Here is an 11981-nt window from a genome sequence, read left to right as displayed (position 1 = left end):
AACATTCATTCTTGTAAATATTGCAAATCCCATTCACAAAATTGCAAGAATAACCATCTCTATCAAGCATAGAAACAGAAATAATGTTTTTAATCAAATCACAAATAAAACATCTCTTAAAAGTAACTTAAAACCGTTCTGCAAAATTAAATAAACATCTCCCACGGCTTTAGCTTCAACTCTGGAACCATTTCCGAGCCTCAGCTGGGTCTCACCCATTCTAAGCCTGCGACTTCTTGTCATCACCTGCAAATCATTGCAAATGTGAGATCCACATCCAGTATCCAATACCCAAGAAGTAGTATTAAGTGAAACATTTATTTCAATATAGAACATACCCTTCGCAGTTCGCAACTGCTCTAGATATTCCTTGCAGTTACGCTTCCAATGACCGGGCTTCTTGCAGTAATGGCAAACATCCTTGGATTTTTCCATGTTTGAAGCCTTTGTCTTGTACTTCTTCTCGGGTTCGATTTTCTTGGGTGGGGCAGAACGTTTCTTGCCCTTTGTACTTGGCCCCTTCTTAGCAGAAGAAGAGGAGCCCACCAAGAAAGCCGGTTTATCCTTCTTTAATGTGGATTCATATGTCACAAGCATATTGACCATCTCTTCAAGGGAGGCCTCTATCTTGTTCATATTGAAATTCACCACAAATCCGTCAAACGAAGAAGGAAGAGACAGAAGTAGTAAGTCCACGTTGAGTTCATGCTCCAACACCAAATCAAGGGTTACCAACTTCTGTATGAGCCAAATCACTCGTACCCCATGATCACGGACCGAAGTCCCTTCACGCATGTGACACGTCATTAGCTCCTTTACAGTAGAGAACCTTTCAGCCCTCGATTGAGCCCCAAAAAGTTCCTTGAGTTGAACGTGAATGTCAGCAGCATTCACGGTGTCCTCAAATCGTCTCTGGAGTTCATCAGACATCGAGGCTTGCATATAGCATTTGGTCTTGATATCATGGTCCCACCATGTATCAAGTTTGGCTAACTCTTCCGGACTTACGTCAGCTGGTGCTTCCTTCGGAGGAGATTTTTCTAACACGTAGAGCATCTTCTCCGAAGTCAAGACAATCTTCAACTTACGGAACCATTCCGTATAGTTTGCGCCAGTCAACTTATTTTGTTCGAGGATCGAGAAAAGTGGATTACGCGAATTCATCTTATGAAATACTGAAAATAAACAGACAAATATCAGTGATTGTTTAAGAAATTTACTAAGACATAAAATAGGCGATATTTATTTTATGAATCTCACTCCCACTATTTTAACGATTTCACTACCCTCTAGTGAAAACGGGAAACTGTTTTCCTTAGTGAGAACATGGAGTCCAATTGACAATCTATGGTCCCGAATAATATCAGCCAACCATAATTTCAAAAGATAAAGCCCAATTGCTTCCAAAGCAACCTCCATGTTTTTACCTCATGTCCAATAAGGGCCCAATAATATGACGCCGTTTATTGTGACATGTCAAGATGACCCATCAATATTAAGTTGTGATGGACGGTCACCATGTGGATCCCCCAATAATATGAGCCGATCCCATGGGAGTTCCACCCAACTTACAACATGTGTCGATCCAATGTACAGCTTTCCGACGAACGGGCCCCCCCAATAATACGAGCCGGACCGTATCCGCGGGTAGCATCTCATACATTGATCGTTGATGGAAGGTAGGAACATTTAAACAAATTTAAATTTCCTTTATTTATCTTGATATCAATTTTAAATCATATTTAAAATGAGGGATTTTAATTATAAAAATTTGTCTCATCATTTTTAAAATTTTGTAAGCTTGCCGGATTCACACAATTATGTCTAAAACATGCATACAACCATAATATCACATATTATATAGGATGATCGATTCCATTTCTAATCGACCCGTGGTTGCCAATCACAAGTCTTAGTCCAATCCTAGGTAATATGCAGTATGCAATGCAATCCTATTACATTTGCTTCCAATTTACATTTCTTTTGTCTTTATTGTCTGCTGGGCCCACCTCCATCTTCAAATCTTGATCTCCCACTAAATCTAATGTATTTACAATAAATAACAATGACAAGTAGGGGATACATTTTTAAGGGGTGGGAACGGGCCATAAACCAAGCCCACTTTTATTACATATGACATTCATATTGGGCCATAAACCAGACCCATTAATAAATCCAACAACAATAAAAACAAATGTAAATTCCTAACATACACCTACAAAATTGGTCATGGCAATCGATCATCCTTATCCAATAACATTTAATTCAAAATTAATTTATTGGATAACATGCAATGGCAATTTAAATTTAAAAGGATAAAATCATATTTCATACATAAAATCTTATTTTATATACAAAATCATATTTTATCTTTTTATCAAATAAAATCATATTTTATCTATAAAATCCAATTTTATACATAAAATCATATTTTACTCAATATATCCATAAGATCATATCTTATCATCAATTGTACCAAAAATAATTAATTTCAAAATTCAATTTAACGGATAAAATATTTAAATTTTCCAAAAATTCAAATTTATCCAAAAATCAATTTTAAAATTTTCGGACTCGAACAATTCGATCCGACGCCTCGTGGACCAATCAAAACAATTTTCGATCGGACCAAAAATAGAATTTTAACATATTAAAATTTAATTTAAAAAATTAAAAAATAATTTTTCCCGCGGGCCGCCCGGGACATTCCCGGGCTGCCCGCGCCCCGTAGGGCTCCGGCCGGGCAGCCCGGCTGCCCATAGGGCAGCGACGATCGCTGCCCTGGGCAGCGCCGAGCGCTGCGCCGGCAGCCGATCGCTGCCCCTGCCCCGGGCAGCGATCCAATCGCTGCTCGGGTTTTTTGCCCGAAAAAAAAAAAAAAATTTATTTTTAAATATTTATTTTGTTTCAAAAACCGAGGCTTAAAATTTTTTGTACAATCGATTAATTTAATCGCTTGATCTGAGCAACCTGGCTTTGATACCACTGTTGGAGAACGGGGCGATCAGATCAATTTGGATTGATACCCGGTGCAGCGGAAGTTTAAAAATTTTTATATGGAACGATTCCATAATGGGTATCAACCTTACGATTAAATTGTGTGTGTAAAAATTAAATAACGATTATAAAATTTTTACCTTTAATCTCGAATCGAGATTTTGGACACCAACATATTTCTCTGCTCTTGTTGTATATCCCTGGAACTGATGGACGAACTGTTCTTCAATCAGGTCCACGAACGGATATTTAATCCCTCTGATAGATTGCACTAGAAAATCTATCAGAAGTTTCTACGAAGAGATTAACGAATTTGATCCGTTAAACCAGACTGTAATTCAAAATCACAGGCTGGATTTTACCGAGTAGAGAGGGAGGGGGGCGGCCACTGTTGATAGAAAATACTTAGGTTTTCGAAAATTGCGACCTGTTGTGTGTAATTTCTGTACTGCAATAACTTATTTATAATGTAGGCCACTAACAGCTTAGGGCCCATTAGTCATAAGTTCAAGCCCGACAAGCAAAGCCTGCATGTTCAGAAATTAATATAAAATTCATCGTGACTCCGATTGATAAACCGATTTCACCAATGTGCACAGAAACCATTTCTGCACCTTTTAAAGTCAAGATAAATTTTTCTGAATCCGAATTCAGTGGTTTCCAAAAATGTCCATCCCTATGTCATTTTAGGAAATCTTACTCCTCTACTCATAATTAAATAAGAAGTCCAACTTCTTCGTTCATTAAATTTAACTCTTTAAATTTAACTATCTCAACGGGGATTAAAAATTCATTACACTGTGTGACCCTCAATGGTTCAGGGATACAGCTAGCCATGGGCTCACAACTCCTTGTGACTCGGAACAACAATTTCCGACTTGCCCATCGAATCATGGTAAGAGCGTCTAGCAACATCGCCCCATGATTCCCTAGGTATCACTGATAGTGCCTACAAGAACCAATAGATTTTGGTTAGCGTACAGTACGGTCCCTTCATCCATATATCCCGATCGAATCAACAACCATTGGTATATCGAGAGTCGTTCGAGATTCGATAACTATGCAATACATCTTGAAGATCAAATAGTGACATCGCATGTGCTACTAAGAAACCATTTCTTAAATCACATCATGTACTCTGGCCAGAGATTCGTCACACTAATATCTCCTCAGATCGCATAGGATAACCACACTCGCAAGTATGTGGTGAATCCTTGACAACAATGCATCGACTCCTATATGTGTTGTAACTGTACCCAATCCCGACACCTGATGACCCCAATAGAGTCGGTAAACGAGTCAAAGCACAGTACTAGAATATAGAGTCTCAATGATGTTTCAAGTAGTAAGGACTAATGGTGTACAACCAAAACCGCGGACTATATCCACTCGATAAGTGATAACCACTTGGAAAGTCCGGATAGGGTAGTTCGATCATTCATCATATGAATATCCATTTGCATGCTTCGAACATCTCTATGTTCCTTACCAATGAAACGTGGTACTCCGCATCGCAAATGCTAGTCTCAAACTCGAGCGATCCTTATCCTTATTATCGGACGGCTCAATCGACTAGGAACAGTTTAGAATATACAGTGACTATAAGATGTGTTTCATGATAGACATCTCCATGTTCTACCACATCTTACATACACTATAGTATATTCAAGGTCTTTATCAAAACAACAATAGTATATCACAATATAACAATATGAAGAGAGATAAAGTCATTGCCTTTAATAAAAGTGTAAATAATATTAAACAAAAGATTGTTTATACAAAGAGTCATCAAAGCCCTTAGCCACAAGTTGGCTCACCGGGCACCCACTCTTTCATATAGTATGTCATTGCCTACACTGAAAAAAATTCCTAGCTCTGCCCCTGCGTGAGATTGTGGGGAAGAAAGTGATAGAAGCTTGTGTGCTTCATTCTTGGTGTCTTCATCTTTCCCTTTTGTTGTTGCTTCTTTCTCATTCGGTCTTGGTTGGGATTCCTACTGTGTAGGAGCTGAGCGTGAGGTGTGGGCATGAGGTTGGGTTGGGAAGTAGCCTTTGTGGTCTTCGCCTAGGATTGCCGGTGGATCCAAGAGTCGTAGCGTCTGAGCCCCGGAATCTCCTTATTGTTTACTCACGTTATTATTCCTGCCTTTTATTTGGTTGTTGTTTTCTTGTAATGGACAGGTTAGGAACGGAAGAAATTCGGCGACGGATCGGTCCAAAAATACCCAACAGTGGTATCAGAGATGGGTTCGTTGTCGTCGTTGGACCGCCGCCGAGTGATGCTGCCGCCGTCGACCTACTGTACATTGGGCTGTCCACTGGTCGCTTGGGCTGCCCATGTGCCGTGACATTTGTTTTCTGTTGCAGCCTCCTTTCGGTTAGCCGGGGACTGAAACTCTTACTTAGAGTTTCGCTCTGGTATATTGGCTGGAACCTTTTCTTTTATCGCTTTAGTAGCATAACCGCATTCCGCGGATTTTTTGTGCTGAGTTTATGTGCTGATGGAAGCCTAGGATTTGTGCATGTGTTGCTCCTAGAAGCCTAGGATTTGTGCATTTGTTGCTGGTAGTATCCAAGGATTTATTTGTTTGTTGTGTTTCCATGTCTGTGTTGTTTCGCGTTTCTTTGTGATTCGCCTGTTTTTTTGTGATTTGTGCGATTTAACAGTTTTCTGTGTGAAAATCTGTTAGATTTGTGCTTGTGTTTCTTTTTGATTCACATGTGTCTGTGTGACTATCTGCATTTTTCTGTATGAAATTTTCTAGCATGTTTTTTTTTATTTTTCTGTGTGAAAAGTAGTTATGATTGTTATTTTTCAAAACTTGTCTGGGCTCCAAACGAGGTGGAGCATTTATTTGGTTCGAGTCTTGTTTCTGAAAATGTTGAAAAGTTTTTTAAACTTTGTTTTTGACAGATTTGTTCTATTTTTTTGTTGTAGTGTTGTAGCGTACTTTGTGTTTGCTGCTTATTGGTTTAAAGACTAACTTTGTGTTGTCTGTGTGGGGCAATGATGATGGCTATAAGTGACTCTCGTAACCAGTGAACCGATGTTGGGCCAAAAGGTGGAGATTGTTGGGCTTTGGCCCAACTTATTATAAGTACCCAGCCCATTTTCCTTGGCCCCTTATTTAAACCCATCTCCAGCCCTACTTTTCAATTGAGCACCTCCTTTCTGCATAGCTTTCCATCCTATCTTTCTGTGTAGTAGCTTGTACCCAGTTTTAATGGGTAATTGTTAATTAATCCGATAAACATGATTAATGGAATTTCAATTGGATTAGCGAAGCCCGTAAATGAACCTAGAATGATCAGAAATGGTCCGGAGGTTCAGGAGGAACGGACGCAACGTTCATGCCATCAGAAATGCGTCACTGCTTACGTACTTCATGTGATATCGGAGGCAACGGAAGCAACGATGGTGAACGGACGCAACGTTAGTCGGACGAATGGACACAACGATGAGGAACAGAAGACGTTCCGTTCCGTCTATAAATAGAGGTACCGAGATTCATTTCAAAGCACACCATTCACCTCTTCTCTCTCGATTCCTTAGCCTTCTAGCTCAGATCTAGGGAATTCTAGGCGTTCCATTGGGAATCCGGAAGTGGCGTAGCGATCCAGGCATCGTACCGGAGCTGTGGCCTAGTTTTGAGGCTATCGACAGCAAAGGGCTAACGACGGATGAAGGTATAGATTTTGCTTCCTAAAAATATTTAGGAGTATGAAATAGCCTAGTTAAGGCTTTTAGAGCACTATAATGATATTAGTATCATTTGGCAGTGTAGTGCGGATTATAGGCGTGGACCTAGAGCTGGTAGAGCTTGCCTAGTATTTGAGATACAAAAGTACTGTTCGAGATATCCTGACTGAGTATGCATGTATTATGTGACTGCATGATTTATATGCCATGATTTTATGCTGCATCCATTTGCATCTTGAGCTATCTCTTTTGAGATGTCTGTTAGTAGGGATTTTACCCTATCTTGTTTTTGGATGGACTTCCATCGATTTGGGTCCGGCATATCCACATGTACTCGGTATGTGAGCCACCTCTTGAAGCGACGGCACAATGTGCTACATACCAGGGCCCGGTCTGTCTCTGTTATCTGTTCCTTGACCTCTAGTCAGTAGGCGGTACACTTGCATTCATGTATATTTATACTCTCGTGCTGAGCGTTTTATGCTCACGTCTCGTACTCTGTGTTTCTGGACACCCTATTCCATGGGGGCAGGTTTGCGATTGGATGAGGCGGGTGGATCCAAGAGGGGCTAGGCAGTGGCTGGCCAGCTGCAGCTTCGTCTAGGTTTTATTCTGTTGTATTTGGGTTGATACAGCGTTCGATTTGGTTGTATAATATTATTCGGGTATTTTACATATTCCTTTCCTTGGGATTGTATTAATGATTATTGTTTCTGCAGCTTAATCCTGGTTTACTATTTGTTTAAGTTAATTGCATGTCTAAGTTCTGTTTAGTAGGTGATCTCGGTAAGGGTCACTACATTTATGGTATCAGAGCATGCATAGTATTCTTGAGATTTAGATTCTGCATAAGATAACCGCGAGGTAATTTTTGTAGATGTCACATCGGGATGATCAGAGTAGCCACGACAGTATTGGTGGACGTTGGGGCGATGCCGACCGAGAGCGTCGTCGGGAGCGCCATCATCGTCGTCATGACGATAACCATTTCAGTGTGTGCCGATTCTTGCAGATGGGTCCTAAGACCCTGATTGGAGGCAAATCTCCGGAGGATGAGGAGAACTGGTTAGACCGCATGGAGACGACTTTCCAGACTTTCCACTGTACTGAGGAGCAGAAGATAGAGACACTTGGTTATCTTCTGGATGGGCGAGCCCGTAGGTGGTGGAGGTTTACTTTTACACCCTTTGTTGCGGCGAGAGGAGTGGCCACCCGGGCCGAGTTCCGCATAGATTTTCAGAAGATGTATTTTCCTCCTGCGCTCCGTCAGACGAAGGCGGGTGAGTTACTTAGCTTGCGTCAGGGAGCTATGTCTATCGAGGAGTATCAGCAGAAGTTCTTTGATCTGTTATCTTATTGCCCCGAGATTGCTGATAGCTCAGATATGAAGTATAATCTGTTTCTTCAGGGCCTTAACCCTGAGATCCATGACCGTGTGGCATTCGGTGATGACATGTCCTACGAGTGTTTGGTGAGCCGTTGTCACCAGGCGGAGGATAGCATTCGGCGGAATAGGTCTTTCTCTCTGTCGAGGCCTGTGAGTTTTTTGGGTCCCTGTGCCCGGTCTTTCAAGAAGTTCGGATCTACTTCTTCTTCCTCTCTGGGGGTGTTGTTCGTTTTGAGAAGAAGGAGAAGTGTGATCACTGTGGGAAGAACCATCCGTCAGAAAAATGCTGTAGAGCTTCTGGAGCATGTTTCCGATGTGGAGAGGTTAGTCATCTCCGGAGGGATTGTCCAGTATCTTAGGGAAGGCGATTCTGGTTCTGGTTCAGGATCTGGTTCTCAGGCCACTGTTCAGCCGAGGTCGCATGGACAGTCTGCTGGGAGTTCTCATTTGAGGCCACGAGCTTCTGGCCAGGTATTTGCCTTGAGACACGATCAGGAAGTGGAGGAGAATGAGAAGGTCATCGCAGGTACATTTATGTTATATGGTATAACTGATCTTGTACTTATTGACACTGGTGCATCTCATTCCTTCATTTCTGCACATTTTGTTAAGAGGCATAAGTTACCATGCATTGCACTAGACGTAGTAGTATCTGTTTCTACTCCAACGGGTCAGTCTGCTTTAGCTAAGCATCTAGTGATGGGTTGCTCTTTAGAGTTCGAAGGGAACATTCTGTTATCGAATCTCATGGTTCTTGCAATGGATGATTTTGATTGTATTCTGAGGATAGACATTCTAACTACCTATCGAGCTTCAGTAGACTTCTATCAGAGATTAGTACGCTTTCATCCAGAAGGGAGTGATAGCTGGTTTTTCTATGGTAAGGGAGCGCGACCCCCGATGGCTTTGGTATCAGCTTTGAGAGCCTGTCGAGCTCTAGAGTCTGGCGGGGAAGGTTACCTCATTTATGCAGTTGATTTGTCCGCTAAAAGCATTGGGTTAGAGAGTATTCTGGTTGTGGATGAATTCTCAGATGTATTACCTAATGAGATTCTGGGTTTTCCTCCTGTTAGGAAAGTCGAGTTTGGCATAGAGTTGATGTCTGGTACTTCACCTATTTCTCGAGCACCGTATCGTCTGGCTCCGTCAGAGATGCGAGAGTTGAAGAATCAGTTATAGGATCTGTTGGACAAGGGGTACATTCGTCCTAGTGTATCTCCTTGGGGAGCTCCTGTTCTCTTTGTGAAAAAGAAGGATGGGTCTATGCGGTTGTGCATTGACTATCGGCAGCTGAATCGGGTTGAAGAACAAGTATCCTTTACCTCGTATTGATGACTTGTTTGATCAGCTGCAGGGTACTTCGGTTTACTCCAAGATTGACTTGAGATCTGGGTATCATCAGATGAGATTCCGAGATCAGGATATAGCCAAGACTGCATTCCGTACTCGCTATGGACATTACGAGTTTCTAGTGATGTCATTTGGATTGACTAATGCGCCGACTATATTTATGTATTTGATGAACCGTGTCTTCAGGGAGTATTTGGATAAATTTGTCGTGGTTTTCATTGACGACATTTTGGTCTATTCGCGGAATGCGAATGAGCATATTTCTCACTTGCGGTTGGTACTGCAGACTCTTCGGGATGAGCAGTTGTACGCCAAACTGAGCAAGTGTGAGTTTTGGATGGATCGAGTGGTCTTTCTTGGCCATATCATCTCCAGGTAGGGGATTTCTGCTGATCCGAGCAAGATTGAGGTTGTGCTTAATTGGTCGCGCCCGAAGACATTAGCTGAGACCCGTAGTTTTCTGGGTATAGCAGTGTGAGACCTCGGTTCTAAACATATAATCTCGGGATTAACAATAAGTAAACATACACAATCCAAGATTAAAAGCAAAGGAATTTTTTTAAAAAAAGTGCTCGCTCGATCGGTAAAACATTACCGATCGAGCGGGCCATCTTAACCAAGTCTCTGCCAAGACTTAACAAAGGCCCCCGCTCGATCGGTAAAATCTTACCGATCGAGCGGACACAAAATGCCCGACTTCCTGCCTCAGCTCAGGGGTGCTCGCTCGATCGGTAAGATTCAACCGATCGAGCGGGCACAAATCTGCAGAAAATAAACAGATTGCTTGACTCCATTCAACATGCATAAATCATCCAAACATCATGCATAATCCAATACAAGGTAGTTCTAGAGTTCATACAATATCAAATCTAGAAGAACATGCTTCAGTCTAGCTTATCCAATACAAAACATAACGAGTTCGAAAACAATCTAAGTTCGATTACAATTTCGACTTCTACAACAGCAAGGCCTCACTCTATCAACTCATCCACCTAGCCATGCGATCTCTGACTCGGTCCTGCCCCACCTGTTTCCAAGTACACATACAAACAAAGACAACAACCGGATAATCCGGTAAGAATGATATTCCTAGTAAAAGAGACAACATGCGATATCAGATAAGTATCTCAAAACGAAATACATCAACTTTCAAATATTCAAATATCAACCATGCAATTCCAAGACAAATCAAAATGAAATGCATGTCTTTAAAACTCTGGGATTATCAAGTCCGGATAATCACAACATTGCTGCTTTTGCTTTTGGGATCCCGAGGATGAGATCACGTAAACAACTCACCGACTCTCTCAATCGAGATGATGCTACGTATCTCCATCATCTAGACTTTGGTGCGACTATAAGAAGTATGCTAGCACTACGTGAAACGGCTACACCCAGGCCACTCACAATATAGCGCCCAAAACGTCTAACATAAAAGGGTCGTCCTGCCCGCTGAAATCAAGGATTATTAGCTCAAGATGAATGCAATGCAAAACATAACTCAATCAACTAAATTCAAGTAAAAGCAAATAACATGCAAGTATGTGTGTGGGGACCTCGGGTTGCTAATTTCATCTTATAGGACGATTAATAACTAAAATATTCAATCAGAATATTAGTCTGCTTAGAAATCAAATAAATAATACAGGACATTTGGCGACGCAAAATCATACATTTGGCGATGCGAACACACGTCGCGAAAAGAATAATTTTTTTTAATCACCCACACGGACCTTGGTCCGGACCTAGGCACGGGGTCCGTGCCTCTTCTGGGGTTTGAAAATGAAGATGTTGCAAAATAGTGGTCTACACAGACCTTGGCACATAGCATGCACAGGGTCCGTGCCTTCTATATTCTAAACCTGTTCGGAAACAGTAGGGTACATGGACCCTTACCCAAAATCTGCACGGGGTCCGTGCCCTGCTATAAAAATTCAGAATATTAAGCATGTCAAAGTTTAAAGAAAAGCATAAAACTCTTATTCACATCTCAAACCTCATATACATGCATTCTGATTCAACTACATAATCATAAACATAAACGAATACTCGCAAACATAAATACGAAGGTTCTTATTTGTATCCTAACATGTTTCACAACTCAAAAGACATGTTCTCTTGCTTAAAAACCCGAGTCCTCACATGCTAAAATTCTATCTCGAGCTATCCCTGTCGCTTCTGACCAGCTCCTGTCCCACCTATTGTCATGCACATATACAAAACAAAGCAATAGCCGGATAACTCCGGTGAGAATAAATCCCAGTATAAATAAAAAAGCATGCAATATAATAAACATGAATGCAATGCATGTTTCAAATAGAGGCTATCAAATCTGATATCAATCGAATATTGGTTCTTGGGATCCCGAGGAAATAAAATCTTCAACAAACACCAACTCACCCAATCGAGGTGAAGTCAAATACTTTATTTCCTCTGACTTTGGTGCAACTATAGTGAGTCTTTTGGCTCTGGAAGTAAGTCTACATTTCATGCCACTCAACTACAGTCCTCCAATCGTCATATGCACTCTAGGCCTTTCAACCCTCTG

Source organism: Henckelia pumila, chromosome 1 (assembly GCF_033568475.1).
Source record: "Henckelia pumila isolate YLH828 chromosome 1, ASM3356847v2, whole genome shotgun sequence".
NCBI classification, from domain to species: domain Eukaryota; kingdom Viridiplantae; phylum Streptophyta; class Magnoliopsida; order Lamiales; family Gesneriaceae; genus Henckelia; species Henckelia pumila.
The sequence above is the reverse complement of the archived record's forward strand: the minus strand, read 5'-3'. Positions refer to the sequence as shown.